Raw genomic sequence first — 18,376 nt, forward strand, 5'->3', positions numbered from 1 at the left:
CTATTCGCCCATGGATAAGGCACTGTTCTTCTCCCAGAGATTGCTGGAGTTCTTTGCTTTTACATCAAAATCAGTCTCACATTTAGAGCCCCTATTAGTGCCTGATATAGTTATAGTTTCAAAACTTCAAGTTCAGAGTTTTTGAACCACTTCGAACTGATGTTCAAAGTAGTTCAAAGCAGTTCAATAGTTCAAATGATTTTGAAAATGCAAATTGGTTAGTTTGAAAAGGTTCAGAACTCAGCCTCTATTCGTGATTCAGTTTCAGCCCAACGATTTTAGAAGATGTAAGGTGCAAATTAAGATAAAGATTAGGTTCATAAGTTCAAAGTGGTTCAATACTTTGATATGCAGATCCAGAAACAAGATTTAGACTCTCCAAGCTCGATGATCTAATGCAAGGGTACATACATCATTGAGCTCAAATTTAGACTTCACAGGAAGCTTCATCAAATTTACCAAGTTCTTTCTGGGCATGTCAATTCAATTTTCAGTGATTAAAGAAATAGACACATGCTTCGGGATATCAAGCATAAATGGGTTTGAAGTAGATGGTCTTATAGTCTAGTGACTCTATTCCTCATTCAAGTCTCAGGTTTCATTCAAAGGTCATGTTAATTTAGATACCTAAAGATTCAAGATTCTCTATTTCTGAGTTCACATGTTCAAATTTCACATCTGTCATTGAGGGAATGTAGTGACATTAGTAAAATCGTGGTTAATAACGAAAATCAAATATGCACAGTGGGAAGATATAATGAATAGTGTCCAAGCATGATATTAAAACTCAAAAATCTTGTGATGCTTTCAGATAATAAAACATGGTGAATTATGTTAGTGAATGAGATACCATACTTTGACATCATTATCCTGGTTCCAAGGTCCATTTATGCATGGGACATTCATCGACATGTTTGCACTCATACACATCAAATAGCAGTTGGAAAATATGAATCAACCTAGATGTCAACGTAATCAAGTGTCCACAGAGTTCAAGATAGCAATAGCCACATTATTTTAACTTTGGAAAAGGTTAGTGGACCATGAGACTCGTGAAATGCATTCACTAACTAGTACACGACGATAGAAGAGGGAATCATGTGAATTATTTTGTATACAACTTCCCTATGAACTTGGAAATAAAATGATGTATAAAACATGATTGACAGCAAATGTGAACCGTAGTCAGGAATGGAATCAAGCAGTCGATATGGTTTTTTTGTAGCAATAACAAGAGTTGAGAACATTGGGAAGTGGCTTATCCATGAGGGAATAGAATTTGTAACATTTCTAGTTAAATACCAATGTGTGATTTTCAAACCTTTCAGAGGGGAGATTTTAGAAGCTATTGTCACTATGGTGAATAGGATGGGATTCCTTGCTCAAGCAGAACCTATACAGACCTTTGTGTCTAATAATTTGATACCTGATGACATGGAATTTCAATTTGGAAGCTCGGGTTTGATAGTGGATAAAATATATCAAAGAATGATGCTCGTAGGTTGATGGAAATCTTGCAGAGAGCTGCCACGACAAGAAGTGGAGCAATAAAAGTCTAATTTTCTATCCACGTATTTAAACATAAGCCAGCCTGAACCACTTTCAATGTTGACATTACATGCAAATTTTTTTGAAAAAATACTATGGTGTTTGATTGTGATGAGAATTGGCAGATATGCATATCAATGCGAGTTATAATTAAAGCCATCACTAAGCACATAAATGATGACCCCCTCAACTCAAATTATTCTTCATTGATTGTTCTAAACTGCTCAATTGATAGGTATCAACATATATACAAGGGTGGAATGTTTATCTAAGTGCCAATGCAAGGAGGGACTAAGAATTTGGTTAGAGAATGTCATATTGAATCTTAAATCATGCCAATACCATAAATGAAGAATGGATGCAATATTAAGGTGCCCTTCCAAAGAACCAAAATCTTTTCACAATAGTGGACATATGCGACTCGTCACTCCAATAAAAGCTATATTCAATGTATTGTTCACCATGGGAGATAAAAGAAAAGAAAGTCAGCACAGACACGAGTTAACATTTCAAAACCCGCACAGCTATGATTTACCACCTTAAATGCAATAAAAGTGTCGAGCCAAGGCACAAATGGGAAGAGGCGACATAACAAAGGAACTGCCATGTGCAGTTTTAATTAGAACCATAATTCTCTTCAGTAAAGCAAAAAGAGATGTGCACGGATATGGAAGATGTGACCTTTATACTCTATGGTCTACTCAAAAGATATGAATTATATCAATGATAGTTTCCTGCTAGATAAAGCGATTGATCTAGTCGATGAGATAATTGCAAAGCTGAAGATGGAAATTACATTGAAGCCCACGGCTTTAGATGAAATTGATCACTCTGTGTTGAAGCTTAAGATGGAGCAGCTCTCTTAACCTATCTTGAAACAAAACTTGGTCTTTTGAAACAATAACAAGAGGAGCTACAATAACAATGGGAACATGAAGATGGTAGATCATAGGTTATATCAGAATCAACGCCAATGGAAAATTTCTAAACTCAGTTCTCATTGACAGAAAACTCATGATCTAGGCCATCATCAAATTCACTCTCAGTAGAAGAAATAGACAAAATGGAAATATGGATAGTTTGATGATTTCGTGCCAAAGCACTCAAATAAAGTTTTAAAAAGGTTAAACTATACGCCAGTTGTCTAAATAAGCACATATTATGAGTTATATGGCGTTTAGATAGGTTTAAGATTTATCCAGAAGGATTAATTTTAGCATTGTAGCTCACTATTAAATTTTAACGATACATCTTCCTATTATAGAGTTATATTTATAATTGTGAGAAATATTATAAATATTGATGGAGATAAAGAAAGATAATCAGGAAGAAGAAAAGGTTATAAAGACAGGAGAATAAAGAGATTTTAAAAAAAGGTGAGTCATAAAATCTTCCAAGAATCAGTTATGAAAATTGAAAAGCCATGGGAAAGAGAGGTTAAATATATCAACGTCAAAGACAATAGGGGTTCCAGTTTTTTGAATTTTGGCTGGGAGACTTTGAGCTACAGTAGAATAGAGGTTATGAATACAGTGATAACGAGGTGACACAGATCTTTCTCTCTGGAACTGTAGACTTTGTGCTTCAGCAAAGGGGGAAAATTTTTCTAGATTTTTCAAGCATTAGCTCATTTTCTTGTGCAGGTCCTGGGAAGCAGAGCTAGGGTTTTCTTTCTTTTCTTTTTGAACTGTGTGTCAAGAGAGTTGTATTTTGTTTAAAATACAAAGGAAACCTCATGATTTTATTAATGGTGATTGTAATAGTGATGCATTTTATGCTTTCAGAGGAGGGAGACTTGCGAGTTAATTGTTTGTCAAAACTTTGAGTTTGAGCAATCTACTTTCCACTAATTGTGATCTTTGTGTCACTTTAATTTTCTTTGAAATATGTTGTTATATCTCCATATCTTCATTTTTTCACTTTCTCAAGAAGATGGATAATGTGTTTCTTGACTCTGTCTTTTGTAGCATATCAAGGTGAATGGACTTTGTGTCAATTACCATTTAATTTCTTGTACTTGTGTAGTTTTTCCTGCATCTACACTGTATTTATAGGTAGATGTTTGTTATCCTTTTATGCTTTTTGGTAAAAGCATTCACATTTGATTCATTGAATATTTCACACGAGGAGCTGTACCCGATAAAAATTCAGAGGAAGGTTATCAATCCATGATAACCTATGCAACTATTGGTGTTAGTTTGTCCTCTCACTTGGGCATTCAGGGTCATATTTGCACACATTTTCTCGGAGGACAATCTATTCACTAACAAATTTTTCTCAATGGAGAAGAAGGAATCATAGGTACATTTTCATCATCACTCAAGCTGGATCATTTCTTGGATGATGCCTCAGGTACTTTTTCAAATCAATTTCAAAATGAAGTATTTATTGGAAATTTTCCTTTTCATTCATCTATGCATGATGTTGCTAATTTGGGTAAGGTTGTGATATGTGATGGCACTCTAAGAAGAGAAGGGGATGGGATTTATGATATATTTGATGATAATTGGTTCCTTGAAAGGAATGAAGAAGACATATATCCAAGGTCTGATCCTATGCTGAAGGAAGCATCACCATGGTTACGAACTGATCATAACCATGCATAGGAATTGAATCTGCATGACAATGTTCCTGAAGATTGTACATTTTTTTTTCCTGAGGCCCTTTCATTTCATATTTTTCAGCTTGACGTGGAGTCTAACCCTGATAGTGTGAGAGATCAATTCTTAAGTAGAGTTGAATACTATGATGAGTTATGGCTCTTTGGAAAAGAGAGGTGAATCAACATATGCATGCACGCTATTAGTTTGAAGTTTGGCATTGAAAGAGTCATCATCACACAATGGTTTGGAGCCGGTCCATTGAGGTATGCTTTGCTGATTCAGAAAGGCTCCTATTTCTCTCAGCCGATAAATGGTTTCACTTGACTCTTCTTTCTTCCGATCTTTATGGTAGGTTCCTTCCTACCTTTGTAAATATTGTAAATAAGTTTTGGTTGTGTGTAGTGTAGTTGGAATAATGTGCAAGCCTTGTGCTATCTAGTAGTTTAGGTGTTGGTTGTTGGTTTTGGTTTGTTGGTTTTGCCCTACTCCCCTCTGCCCTCTCTGCAAGCAACTCCCAATCTTCTCTTGCTGACTCTATTTTCCCAATGGATAAGGCACTGTTCTTTCCCAAAGATTGTTGGAGTTCTCTCATTTTGCATTAAAATCAGTCCCACAGTTAGAGCCCCTATTAGCACTCGATATGATCACAGTTTCAAAACTTCAAGTGCAGAGTTTTTGAACCACTTTGAACTAAAGTTCAAAGTGTTCAAAGCGGTTCAAATGGGTTCAAAGTAGTTCAAAATATAGATTTGTTAGTTCAGAATGGTTCAAAATTTGTGTTCAACTTAATACCAGAATCCAGTCTCTATTCATAATTCAGTTTTGGTCAACTCAACAGTTTCAAAAGATACAGAGGTGCAGAACAAGATAAAGACCTGATCTAATGGATTCAATTGCAAAACTTCAAAAGTTTTGAAACTATTATATTCAATATTAGGCTACATAGGAAGTTTCATAGACTCAAAATCCAGTTTGGCAGCTTAGTAATCTCAATATTTTAGATGATTTTGGTGGCCCCCATATGAAATGTTTAGCCCCATTCAATATTTCGTGTTCAATTAAGCTCAGTTGATTCAAAATGGTTTCCTAGTTATCAGAGTCAAATTTCAAGCACTTAATTCTCACTCTAGTTTTAAATTCAAAGGATTCACATACTCAAAATTTGGGGACTCGACATCTGTAGATTCAAATTCAAAGTTTCAAAGATCTAGAATTCAGGTTCAAAACTATTTTAAATTTCAAGCTCAACAACACCGGTATAAGATTCAATTATAAATATGTAGACCTTTGGTTCAAAACTTAGGATCTATTATAAGATAGATCATTAGCTTAAAAGAGTGGAGCTTGATATGAAAACCTAAAGGCTTCAAATTGATAACCAGGTTGCTGAGATAATGAGTCACATGAAAATCTCATTATTTATGAGTTAATATTTGATTATAGATGTTTGTATCCTTATCATCACAAGAATTTGCAGATGAAAGGCAGAACCCCATAAGGTCATTCATAATTATCAATTACGTGAATAATTGTTTATCCGACAATTCACAATTCTAAAAGTGCAAATAGTTGGCGATGGTTTTATTGAGGGTGCTTTTTCCCAACATCCATGATGGAAGAAACTTAGATGAAAAGGCACATGGTAGGCGGCCAATGGTATGATGAAGGTTTGTAATGGAAATACAGGAAAAGAAATCGGCCCGAGTCTTCAACCCACAGTCAAGAAAGAAGGAAGCTTGACTGCGCTTGACATAGCATCAATAGAAATAGTTCAAAACAACCCAATTGTGTTGTCATCATACATATGCTAAAAGGTAAAGAACCCTTGGGTGGAGCCTCTCACCAAAATCTAAAACAGTGCCTCATCCAAGTAAAAATTCAAATCAGGGAAAGGAACAGATTATGACTTTAAATAAAGAGAAGTGAATTGAATTTGATATTACTAAAATGAATCTGATGTGCATGTGAACTGTTTAGCACAATACTAAATCAGCTAAAGAATACATGAGCCCTACAAATGTTTTCAAAGACATATATTAGGTCTGCAAAAAGAAATAGTAGCAAGTCAACATTGGTGTATTTATGAGAAGAGCTCATGGTCATGTTTAGCAACAGAAAAAGAATTCATGAGTGATAAACATTTGATGGAGTGGAAATTAACAAATTTAAAAGCATTGGGTGATATATTTAATCTTTGATAGCACTTTATGAACAATATATGCTATCCGTGGGTTTCAAAGAGAATGATATTATTGGAAACGTATGATGAAAATATTATATGGCATCAAAATAATGTTTCAAAGTATTATAAACTATGCCAAATTGAAGTCTCTGTACTGGTGAATAAAGCAGAGATAATGAGAAGGAAGTTATGTTCCACGTATTTATCAAATCAAGAATGGTGAGTCATCACCCATCTTAAAGATTTGACGTGTCATTTGTGTAAAGGAGCATCTGCACATCTTTAAAATGATAGGTTAATCTAAAGTCTCTCATGACTTTAAAACTTGTAAAACATTATAAGCTCAACTTGAAAGATGGAAGGTTACAGGTCAGTTTTAATAACTGAAAAGTGAACGAAGTCATGGGGGTCTCAGGAATTCTATTAAAACATGATGCTATGTTAAAAGTGTGATACCAAGAATCAGTTATGAAGTGGAAGAGTTATAGAAACTAAACAGCCATTGACAATAGAGAAAGATAAATACATCTTAGGAAATGTGCAAGGTGGGGGGGATTCTAGCTTCTTCCAGACTACAAACTTTGAGCTTCAAGCAGGAAGGAGATTTTGCAAATGATTCCATTTTCTGGATAGGTTGTGAGAGGCAGAGCATGGGCTTTTTCCTTCTTTTCTTTTTCAGAACTATGTGCTTGAGATAGAAATAGGATTTTGATAGTTGATGTAATATTGTGAAAGGAGTTTCTGTCTTTCTTGAAATAGCGGTTTGGTTGCAATGTGCACAAGATACTTTGTGATCTTTTTTAGTCAGGGAAGGGAGACTAAGGGTTAAGTATATCAGAACTTTAATTATGGTGTATTTTCCTTCCACTAATTATGAACTTTGTGTCATTTTCAGTTTTCTCTAAATTACATTTCAATACCATTGTTTTCTTGTTACATCATCAATTCAAACATCTTTAAAGGCTCTAAGTTTTATTTATCTCAAGAGAATGGAAGATATATTTTATTTCATTACACAATGCAGTGTTCAGCAAATGAACTTTGTGTCACTTGTTGTTCTTTGCTTTCTTTTTGTGCAGTAATATAAGTTTACGCATCTACAATGTATTTATGGATAGATGTTTGATACCCTTTTATTCTTTGTGGTAAATGCATTCACATTTGATTCATTGAATATTTCATACGGGGAGCTATACCCGATAAAATTCAGAGGAAGGTTATCAACCCTGTGATAAACTATCCAACTATTGGTGTTAGTTTGTCCTCTCACTTGGGCATTCAGGGTTAGATTTACATGTATTTCCTCAAGGGACAATCTATTCAATAACAGAACGTCTTCATGAGCAATCTCAAAATCATCAACCAAGTCAATAAATATTTGAATATGGTGACTAGCTAAATTTTCATGGTTCTCGCTAAATTTAGGCAAATATTTTCTAATGTTATGCGGTACAAAGTTTGGAAAACCATGAATGCCATCAAAATTCAATGGAATGTATCTTTTGGTAGAAATAGATCTACAAATTTTATCAATGGATTGCATACTAGTTGAAGGGAAATTTTCCATTTCTAACAAACTTATAATTCATTCACCAAAGTTACCTTTAGAATTCATTACTTGTAGAAAATTTGAAATTCATAAATCAAACCAATCTCCTACTTAGTGCTAAAATTACCACTTGACAGAGAAACTTTTGTGGAGTTTACTTTCATGGAAATGAAATCTCATGAAAGTGGAGAAATATCTTTAGTGTTGCTGCATGAAAACATAGATCTACTTATTGGGCATAGGTGCAAGACTGAAATTCCTTCACAGCACTAGTCAAAACTTTGTAGAGCCGCCACCTCCTTGCTAGAGGATGGACAAATCACTATTGTGATTTTACCCTTTACAGTTCAATTTCTTATAACAACAGATTGCAACAACACTTCAAAAACCTATCAAGAATTTAAAACTTCCTTTTCAAGAGACTATCAATAGTTTATGATCTGCCCACACAACTAAAAATCCTTCAATATATTGCAGTGGAATCAACTAGGAACAAATTGGTATAGAGTTTTGAGAGTCTCCACTCACACTTTGTGAGAAAAAAAACATAATGTATCACTTGACAAATCTGAACTAGATCTTCAATGTAGGGGAAACTTGCAAATCATTAACACCTTGAAAAGAAAATACACTTCATAAATCAATTCTTGACTCTAAACTTTCTCCACAGCACTTGCAAATTGAACTGATTGAAGATAGACCTACACCAGTCATAGAACACAATTTACATCCAATTTTACAAGATGTTGCTATCCATGAATAAAGATTAACTGGAGATCACAAAACTTTGCATACAAAATTGAATATGCAAAATATATCAAAGATTTCCAACTCCATAATTCAAGCATTTACAACCTTGTTCCCCAACAAAGTCACCATTTTTTTGGTGTTTTGAAATGTTACAGGCTTCAAAGTACCCCGATGAGAACAAGACACATCTAGGGGTAGCTAACTCCCATCCTTAACACATCTTTTCAGACACTAGGCCAACTATAAGGCTAGACCCTTCTTCTACTTTAGGCTTTGCAAAACCTAGATGGGTGGATCTCAAATTCAATTAATATGGTACTAGTGCAAAAACATATTCCTAAATCTACTAAGCAGATTTAACCCTTAATTCTCCTATTAACTCATGTAATGGCATATATCTATATTAGCTAAATGCAAAAAAATGAAATTCATAACCTAAGTGAGGATTAGACTTTTCAACTATTCAATGTGAAAGGGGGAAAAGCATTTGATTAATAATGTTGAATTCAGCACAAATCCAAATATGCAGCAGTAAGAACTAATTGATCCTATAACTGATTAGTGCCTAATCCATTGGGCAATTTCATGAATTCAATACATACATCTATGATACTAAGACATATTTCATATACCCAGATATCATATCTATCCTATCACTTTGTGAATCAAACATCAGTGTTATCAAGACCTCATTCTTACAAAATATCCTTCTCAAATAATCAGCAACCCTGTCAAACACATCAACAATTTACTGGTTCCTTTGTTCCAACAACAAAACATATCTAACATACAACCTTAAAGGGATGCAAATGGATCTCAGCTCTTTGTTTCTAGACCACATAAGATCACAAATTACTGAGATAGAAGATGTGAATCAGAATGAAACTAAAGAAATTCTGGCTCATTTGTATTAGTTCCTTTGAAACAATGCATTCAAATGCATGAAATCAAAACATGAAAACACCTAACAAATCTGAACTAGTTGAATGATTCATACAAGAGAATTATGCTAAAGAATGTGGTGTCACAGTAATGGGAACATATCAAGACTAGAACCCTAGTTTCATAGATCTAAGTAAACTCCAGATTGGAACACAGATGGTATCACAACAATGAGTTATTTTTTCTCAAAAAACTCGAACCATTACAATGAGAAAGAAAGAGAATGATATAGGAGGCAGTGAATTCCTGGATCTTGTTGGGTGATGCAACGCGCTCCCCTGCCCACAGGTGGTTAATTATGTGGTGTTCCATGTTCACTAATAGTCATGGCTTTTGGTGCAACGGCAAATGGGCCCTACAATTGGTATCAGAGCCTAGTTTTGGCTTGGTCATGGGTTCAAATCTCCTCGGTGCCTTCCCAACCCACGTAAGCACCTGGTATGCACGTTGAGGGGGAGATTTTTGGGTGATGCGACGCGCTCCCCTGCCCACAGGTGGTTAATTATGTGGTGTTCCATGTTCACTAATAGTCATGGCTTTTGGTGCAACGGAAAATGGGCCCTACAGATCTATTGTGAAGATGACATGTTTCCACTTGAAAAACCTCTCCTAACAATGAAAAGAATCTCTCTAATCTCTCTCTATAACTAGATATCAAAAATTTGATTAGTTTTGCCTCTCAAAAGCATAAAGTGATTCAAAAACTTGATGAAAAATAACCACTTTTGATGGCAGATCTCAAATCAAGGCAAAGGCCAAAATTAGTTAAATGGCCTCTAGAATGCAATGTAATCTTTTCAAAGTTTTTTTTTCCACATTTAGGCTTCAATATCTTTTATATCTACCTCCTAGCCAATTTTGATGCTTCATGATGAAAACTACCCATTTTGCTGAGGATGCCCCAGAATTTACAAATTTTCTTATAGACTAAACCGGTGAATAGCTATGCAAAAACTAAATTCATATTTAGAAAGTTTGTTTCCTCCTGATTCCAATAGTATATTGAAGTGTATATTTTGGACAAAAAAGTGCCTGTTATGCCCCTTTGAAGTTCAGACTCCCATTCATGACTTTCATAGCACTTAAAATTGCAAAAATTTACCCTTTTATATAGTTTCAAACTATAGAATAACTCCAAATTTATTTAAAAGGAAATGCACGTGATTTTGAGGTTAGATTAATAAAATATTAAAATTTATGCTTTTTCAAATTTCCTCACCATTCTCCTATGGGTCAAACATGTTTACCAGCCCTGGTGACACGTGTCAATCTTCTATTAGGTCTAACCTGCACAACTGGCACTGCATCATCATGCCACCTTAGCAGTCGCTTGTTTCCATGTTAACCAGCATGCAACTTTGTCTTGGTGACATGGTAATGTCATTGTATCTGCCACGTGCCGCCATCATGTTCATCATTGCAACCTGATCACTATAGTGCCACTTGTCAGATAGTCCTTTTACCATGTCACTATTGTTGGGTCCCACATTTCTTTCTTGCCAAATTTTAGGTTTATCGACAGGTCACTAACCAAAATTTCTACTTTCTAGTAGGCCGCCATGTCACATGTTGAAAAGTCTCACAATTTTCTAGTGGCGATATGGCACCTTCCCAGATTCCCTAACTTTTCTAGTGACATTTCAAGTTTTTTGGCAACTCTTTCTAGTAGTGCACTTTGTCAAAATTTATTAGTTTTCTCTGTCCAACTAGTCGACCATGGGCCCTGCCATGCAAGCTAAGGCTTCAAAGGCCTAGTGTCTTTAAAACACTTAGTCATTGTGTGTTTTTGTATTTAAACACTCAAAAGGTCTACCACATAATGAATGTGGGACAAATTAAAAACCCTGCAGTCCTTCTAGCAGCTTCTTTCCTAAATTGGCTCTAATGATGAAGTGTAATATGAAACCATTGCAATGACTTGATTCAAATCTATAAATTCAAAAAAGGCTTGGTCATGGTTGGCTCCCACATTGCATTTAGTGTTGACAATCTTTTCAAAAGGTTTACGAAGCTCCACAAGATCCTCCTCTATTTCAATATGCTCAAACAAGTGGTCTTCTCACTCTTTCTACACATGTGGATTGCCTTGCTCAACGTGGAGCTTCTTTGTTTTATGAAGGAAAAAACATTTTGCACCATTCAACAAGCATGGTTGAAGCAAAGGCAGAGGCAGAAATAATTTTCCCTTTGGATATTTATGGAAACAGGTCTTGAGCAAATGCTCCACATTGGGTGGATGAGCTATGATGACTAACTTTGTTCCATTTAAAATGCTTGGGTGATCATTGCATTGGGATTGCCCTGCTGTCAACTTCTTTTGGTCTGCTCACGTGGCTTTCTCCCTGCCTCCTACATGTTTGACTATGTGGGTCTCCTTTTGTCTACTCTTGAATACCCCTCTTGCCTCCAATCTACTACATTCTCTCAAAACACAAATCTAATTTGAAACATTTCCTTCTTGCGTGGACATCTCCCTTGAAGAGTTAACTCATGACTCACCTTCCAATTCCCTCCACATTTTCACAAGAGTAGATGCTTGAGTACTTGGTCTTTCGACACTGCCTTTCCATTTTTGTAATCATCTCTTGAGCCTAGTGTGTAGCCCATAGAATCCTAGATTGGTGCCTTCTTTCAGCTGATAATTCTATTGAGTCTTGACCATTATTGGAGCTATGTTGCCTACTAGTATGGCTTCCTAACTTATGGAATATCTTGCCTTTACATGTCATGCCCTGTCTATTCTCAAATGCTCCCTCCATTCATTATAGTCATCCCCTTCTTGTCCACATGTTCAGCAAAAATTAATGAGGCAGTGATTGATTCCCTAGCTGAACAATCTTCTCTTAATGTGGGTTGCCTTTGACATGGGCTTCCCTACCTTTTTGCATGGATATTTTGTGTTGTAGTAGTCGCATTTGAAAGGTGGCCCATGTGGATTCTCTATCAGGGAAACTCCTAATGTCATCAACCCTATTGATGGGCATCTTGTGTTTTAGGTTTGAATGCCCCTGCTTTGAATCTGTCAACTACTTCTGCTACCACTTTCAAACCTAGTAATTTATTAATTGTCTAAGATACCAACCTTCTCCAACTCTAATAAAAGGTCCTCAAATGAATTTGTAGTCTATAGTAGATCACTATATATATTGGCATCAAAGGTAATTGCTAATGAGGAGTCATTGGAAGTTGCAATATCAATTAAATCCTCATCTTCAGATGCAAACCAATGAAAAATTTGTAAACATTTTTTCTTTCAACTGAATATTATCTTGTTTGGCCAAGCAGAGAGAAGACAATACCTTTGGGGACTCATCCTCAAAAAAGACATCCTGATCACCTCTAGCACTAGTTCCATGAACCTCTCTAACACCCTCACTCTCAAACATGACATTATGAAAAGCTTTAGTTAAATTATTTTCCATTACTAATACATCATAATCCCTATCACAAAATTCATCATCATCACTATCCAAACTCCTCTCTTGGATTGTACTGGGACAATCACATGCTCGTTGAAAGACACTCTCCACTGTGTTAAGACTTTGAAAAGTGGTCATTTTCCACATGCTCCACTTGGGATGTTCCTACCCATAGGCCTATATATGGATGTTGAAATATTAGAAATCTTGCATAGATTGATAAAACTCAGCCCCAATTTAGAAACTCTCCTGTGGATTTTTAACTTTTAGTGCACTTTATGTACATGATCACCCATCGTCAGCTCAACCTTTCTTGCACTCAACACCACTATCATTTCTCACCTTTGCATTATGACATTTTAATAAAATAAATTCATTATAAACCATTTTAGTCACTTTGAAAATTCCATGATACCTTATCGATCAGATGGAATTTAGCCAGGCCCCAAGGCAGGTCCGGCTATAAAAAAAAATCATTTTCAAACAAATGATATATCAAACTTATCCATCAAACCTATCATACTAGTTAAAACCAAGTTTGACCATTGAATAATCCATTTAAAACTCATTTCACACCTTATCTGTGAACGATCAACTTTGTTCTAGGAGGTCCTTTGACCGGCTTTAAAAACTGACCCAAACAAATAATTGGGCTCTGAAATCAACAACATCGAATCTCTTTTCGGCACACTTTTACCCAATCAAATTTCATCTCATGATGACATCAAGGTCAAAAGATATCGACCATCAAAGTTATCCCTTTAAAATTGCCTGCATATAAACATGTCAAAAAACAACAAAACATGTTCGGAATTGGTTTTGAAAACTAGGCAAATTGACACTTAGGAGAATGAAAATGGGGATGTTGGTTTACTGTCATGAGGAGAGTATAAGTCAATATTTTGGGCTCATGATGAATAATAAGACACAAATGGAAAGCGGTCAAAGTGAGCTACTTAGAATTTTGCAAATTGAAGGTAGAAAAGCATTTTTTGCAAATGAAATTGACTTGGAAAAGTGTGCAAACAGATTTGTCAAGTCTTGCAAATTGGCACACTTGAATTATTTTTAGAGTAAAACACAGTGGTACAATCCATTTGATCTCACCTATTATAGATTTTAAGATATGACATCACGAACTGGGGTTTTGACAAATCTGCATTTCTCAACACTAGCAAAACTTTACAAATTGCTTATGGAATCGCATTTGAAAACTGACCAAACAGATTTGTCAAAAGCTCAAAATTGAAACCTAGAAAGTCTTTGACTTCTAAAATGCAATGCAAAAGGAATCTTCTCATTTTGGTCAACTGGGTCAAATTTGTAATAAGTCAAACAAAGCTTCCCAAAATTCAAAACAATTCACATCAGCATGACATTAATAAATGACCAACTTTGAGGGATTCAAAACCTAGTCAAATAGACTTCAAACGACTCAAAATCTAAAACATAGGCTCTGTGATATGAATACTAAACATTCCCAAATTAGAAAGTCATGAAACATTACTGGGTGCAAGATATTTAATTGCAAACACAGCCTCTTGTCGTTGTTTGATGTCCTTTTCACTAGTTTGTCACTCAATCATCAGGCAAATGATGTAAATGTAATCCATTGGTTGGTCATAATATATTCAATCTAAGATTGGTGCCTCCTATTGCTTGTTGTCTACTTATCATAAATGATTCATTAAAATTATGAGGTTGATTCTCCTGTGATTTTTCCCATCTTTGGTTTTCACATAAGTTTATAACTCTTGTGTACTTGTGAAATTCTTATATTGTGTAATTATTATAGTTTATGAATAATAGCTATATTAAAGTAAAATTAAGTTGAAAATTACATATATTGTTTCACCCCCTGTCTCCCTTATAGTTGGTATTAGTGTAGATTCTTTTGAAAAGGTTTAGCAACTTAAGTTAGATCTGTAATAGCACAAGATTTTCTTATTTGATGATGTTGATTGCCCATTCACCAACGTGCTCTTATGCTAGACATTTCAGGTAGCTAAAATATTCCATGAGTTGGTAGAACCAAGAACATTTGGAGGTGTATGGGATGGTAATCTCATGTTTGTTTTTATTCTAGATTTACTCCTTTCTCATAGAAACTCTTCTACTCTTATGTCCTTGACCAATCTCAAGGACACTATTTATATAATATCTCTGTGTATGTTTTGTGTATATATATGGTAGGGGAATGTGTTTGAATAATTTTGTTTAGTATAAAAGTATTTATGCATCCATTACCCTATGTTAAGGGGAATACTTTTAGTGAATCTGCAAAGAGGCGATAAGTAAACATTGCCTTGTCATCATTAGGGAAGGGTTAATTTCCTTATAGTATGAAATATCCATTGCTTGCGAGAAAAAAGTAGTTTAATTCTCATACATATATATGCACCATTGTGGTGTGGTAGGAAAACTTATTTCTTTTGTTATGGTTGGTTGATTCTTTTTTTGATATTAGACTCTACTTTGTGTACAAGAAAGTGCACAAGAGCTTGCAATCAAATCACTTGGATAAGTTTGAGAAGTTTTTATTGTTGTTTTGTAATTATACCATAGTGTTGAGTAGATGGTTTTTCTAAAGCCAATATATTGGCAACTTGCTCCATCCTAATTTTAGGCATATCCATTGTAAGCCAAAATATCTAGATCAAGTCTTCCCTCTATTGTTGTTGAGGTAGAAACTCAATTTGTAGCTCACTGACTCTTTTCCTGTACACACCATTCAAATCCTTGATAATTCTATAGGTTTTATCGATATCACTAAGATCATTCTTGATCTACTCACATTGCATTTGAAAATTGGCTACTACATGGCATGCCACTATAGACAATATTTGTAGAATATATTAATTTCCACCATACATGTTTCAATTTGACCGATAGCAAGGGACCATACCTATAATACAATGTTATACTTCTTATCCATTCCCTTCTCAACACACTAATAATAAATGTCATATTGTGATTACTATTTCTCAATATCTAAAACCAAAACACTATACTACACTCCACAAATATGAGATACCACCACATCATTGTCAATCATATGATCAACAACCAACAACAAGGGGTTTGGGGGCATTTTATATTTCTTCTTATTTTAACAATGAATTTTTTGTAGTTATTATGACACTCCATAAGGTTTCATTTTTTATTGATATCCCAATCTAAGGGCTTGAGAGGACAACCAAGGCTAAAGGATGCAAAATCATCATATTTTCCTTGATTTTATGGATAAGGACTTGAAAAACACCATTGGCATCTTTCTATATTTCAAAATCATATTGTTTCTCTCTTTCTAGATAGACCAACTACCAATCCAACTCAAAACAAATGAAATAAACTATTCATAATGATGTAAAAAGAAACTCAAGGAAAACTCTTAATAACTTACCTATGTAAAATATTGTTGAAATGTTGCAATAACTGCTAATTATAGCAACAATAAACAAACCTCCTGCAACTCACAGAGTTCAAAAATTGTATTTTGGAATCCACATGACTTGAATTTTAATGGATGAATATGATATAAGATTGCAGGAAAGAACATTATATAAGAAAAGAAAAATACCACAAGGAATGTCTTGACATCTTTCCCAATTCCAACATCTTGTAGAAAGCTTAAGAACCAATTAATTTCATTTCTGATAGTAACAGCAGCATCAATAAAGATATTCTCTAGAATAAAAATTTGGGGAACACTTGGAGCAAACTTGAAAAGAAATAAATATGAAGCTTAAATATTTTTTAAAGTACAAAACCCATTAAAGATAGACTACATTGTGAGCCACTACATAGAAAAATTAGCCTAACCTATAATACAATATGAAAATAATTCTAACATATTAAAGAAAAATACAACATTCAACTAGAGAAATAAGATAGTCATACAAAATACAAGACTAATGCAAATTAGCATCAACAAGTGGTACTCCAACCACTCTAAAAGTAGCCATATGAATGTGGCACTAGCAAGAATGCTTAAAGAAATTCACTTGTTTCTCCATAATAAGACATTGGTAGTTGTATACAAAACCAAACATTGAGGAAAAATAGCTTAATGAAAGTTTTAGTTTTATTGTTTGGGACAACAAATGCCCTTGCCTCTGCCCCTATTTCAAATGAGTGATTTTTTACAGTTGTACGACAACCCTTATTTTACATTATTGTAAAGCAAATTTTAGTGTAAAGTTCTTAGGTATTTAATTTTTTATGATCTATAGAAAAATAATGAATTTTCAAAAATCTAGATTAATTCAAGTGCTTTGTTTCTAAATTGACAAACAATAAAACTTCTCCCTATAAAAACACACCATTGCTCAAAATGTTAACAATAGGGCTTCAAAAAAATATTTCTTTTTTACATTTTCCTCCATCAAGCAGATGATGAATGGGTTTCTAGCATCCAAAGAGTCAATTAAATGAATCAAAAATTGATGATTTTTCACTCCTTTCAAATAATGTCTCTGAGCTTTGTTTGGGAACACTCCTCCCAAACAAATGACTTACTAGAGAAATGAGCTTTGTTTGTCAAGTTAATATAACAAAGTTCTAAAAATAGTTTGAACATTCACAACCATGAACTTGCATGCTTTCACATTGAATAAACCTTCATTAATGTCCTCCAGCTTTGAGATCTTTGTTGGGCTATACCAAAATGGGACTTCCAAATATTTAGCAAACTCTATTAGTGTTCTTCCCTTGTCTTCTAGGTTATCAGAACTCACCCCAATGACTATGATCTTCAGATGCTTAACTATTGAAGAAGAAGACCTCATGGAGAGAGATTGAATCAACATCATCCATTAACACCCAGTTTTAATTCACAGACCAATCACATGAATTTGCTTCCCATGCTTCACGCCATCAATGATACCTTGGACAGTCATTAATTGTATCACTTTAAAAAAGGGAAGTACAGTATTATAGAGACCAAGTAAAGAATAGAACCCGACTTTTGCATTATCACTGCACCGGTTCTTAGTGAAATTATTCTTGTAGCTGTTGGTGAAATCAAGGGTTTTTCTTTCACCTCGTTATCTTTTGCATTATCCCTCCCCCCTTACCCATGAGCTTGTAGTGAAAATCCCTCCTCCCACGCACTTTTCTCTTTCTTTTTTTTGTTTATAATCCATGTTGGTCAAAATTTTGACCAAACAAATTTAACCAACTCAGGATCTTAACAAAAAAAAGTTAAAATCAAATGGAAAATGGCATAAGGTCAAAAATTAACACCAAATCTACTAGTGAGAATACTAAATAGATATTAAAATGATGTTAGAATGATACTAAAATGACATTAAATCTCTACAACAATGATGCTAAATGGATTATCAAAATGAGAGCTCTAATATGCCTACATTAGATGCATAAA

At 34.5% G+C, this 18,376-nt stretch overlaps 1 pseudogene; it reads right to left on the bottom strand.

Moving 5' to 3' along the window:
* Window positions 1-17,891, bottom strand: LOC149572611 (reticulon-like protein B8; annotated as a pseudogene).
* Between the last annotated feature and the right edge of the window lie 485 nt (window positions 17,892-18,376).

This window comes from Cupressus sempervirens, chromosome 2 (assembly GCF_028749045.1).
Source record: "Cupressus sempervirens isolate cs-2001-9-10 chromosome 2, ASM2874904v1, whole genome shotgun sequence".
Lineage (NCBI taxonomy): Eukaryota > Viridiplantae > Streptophyta > Pinopsida > Cupressales > Cupressaceae > Cupressus > Cupressus sempervirens.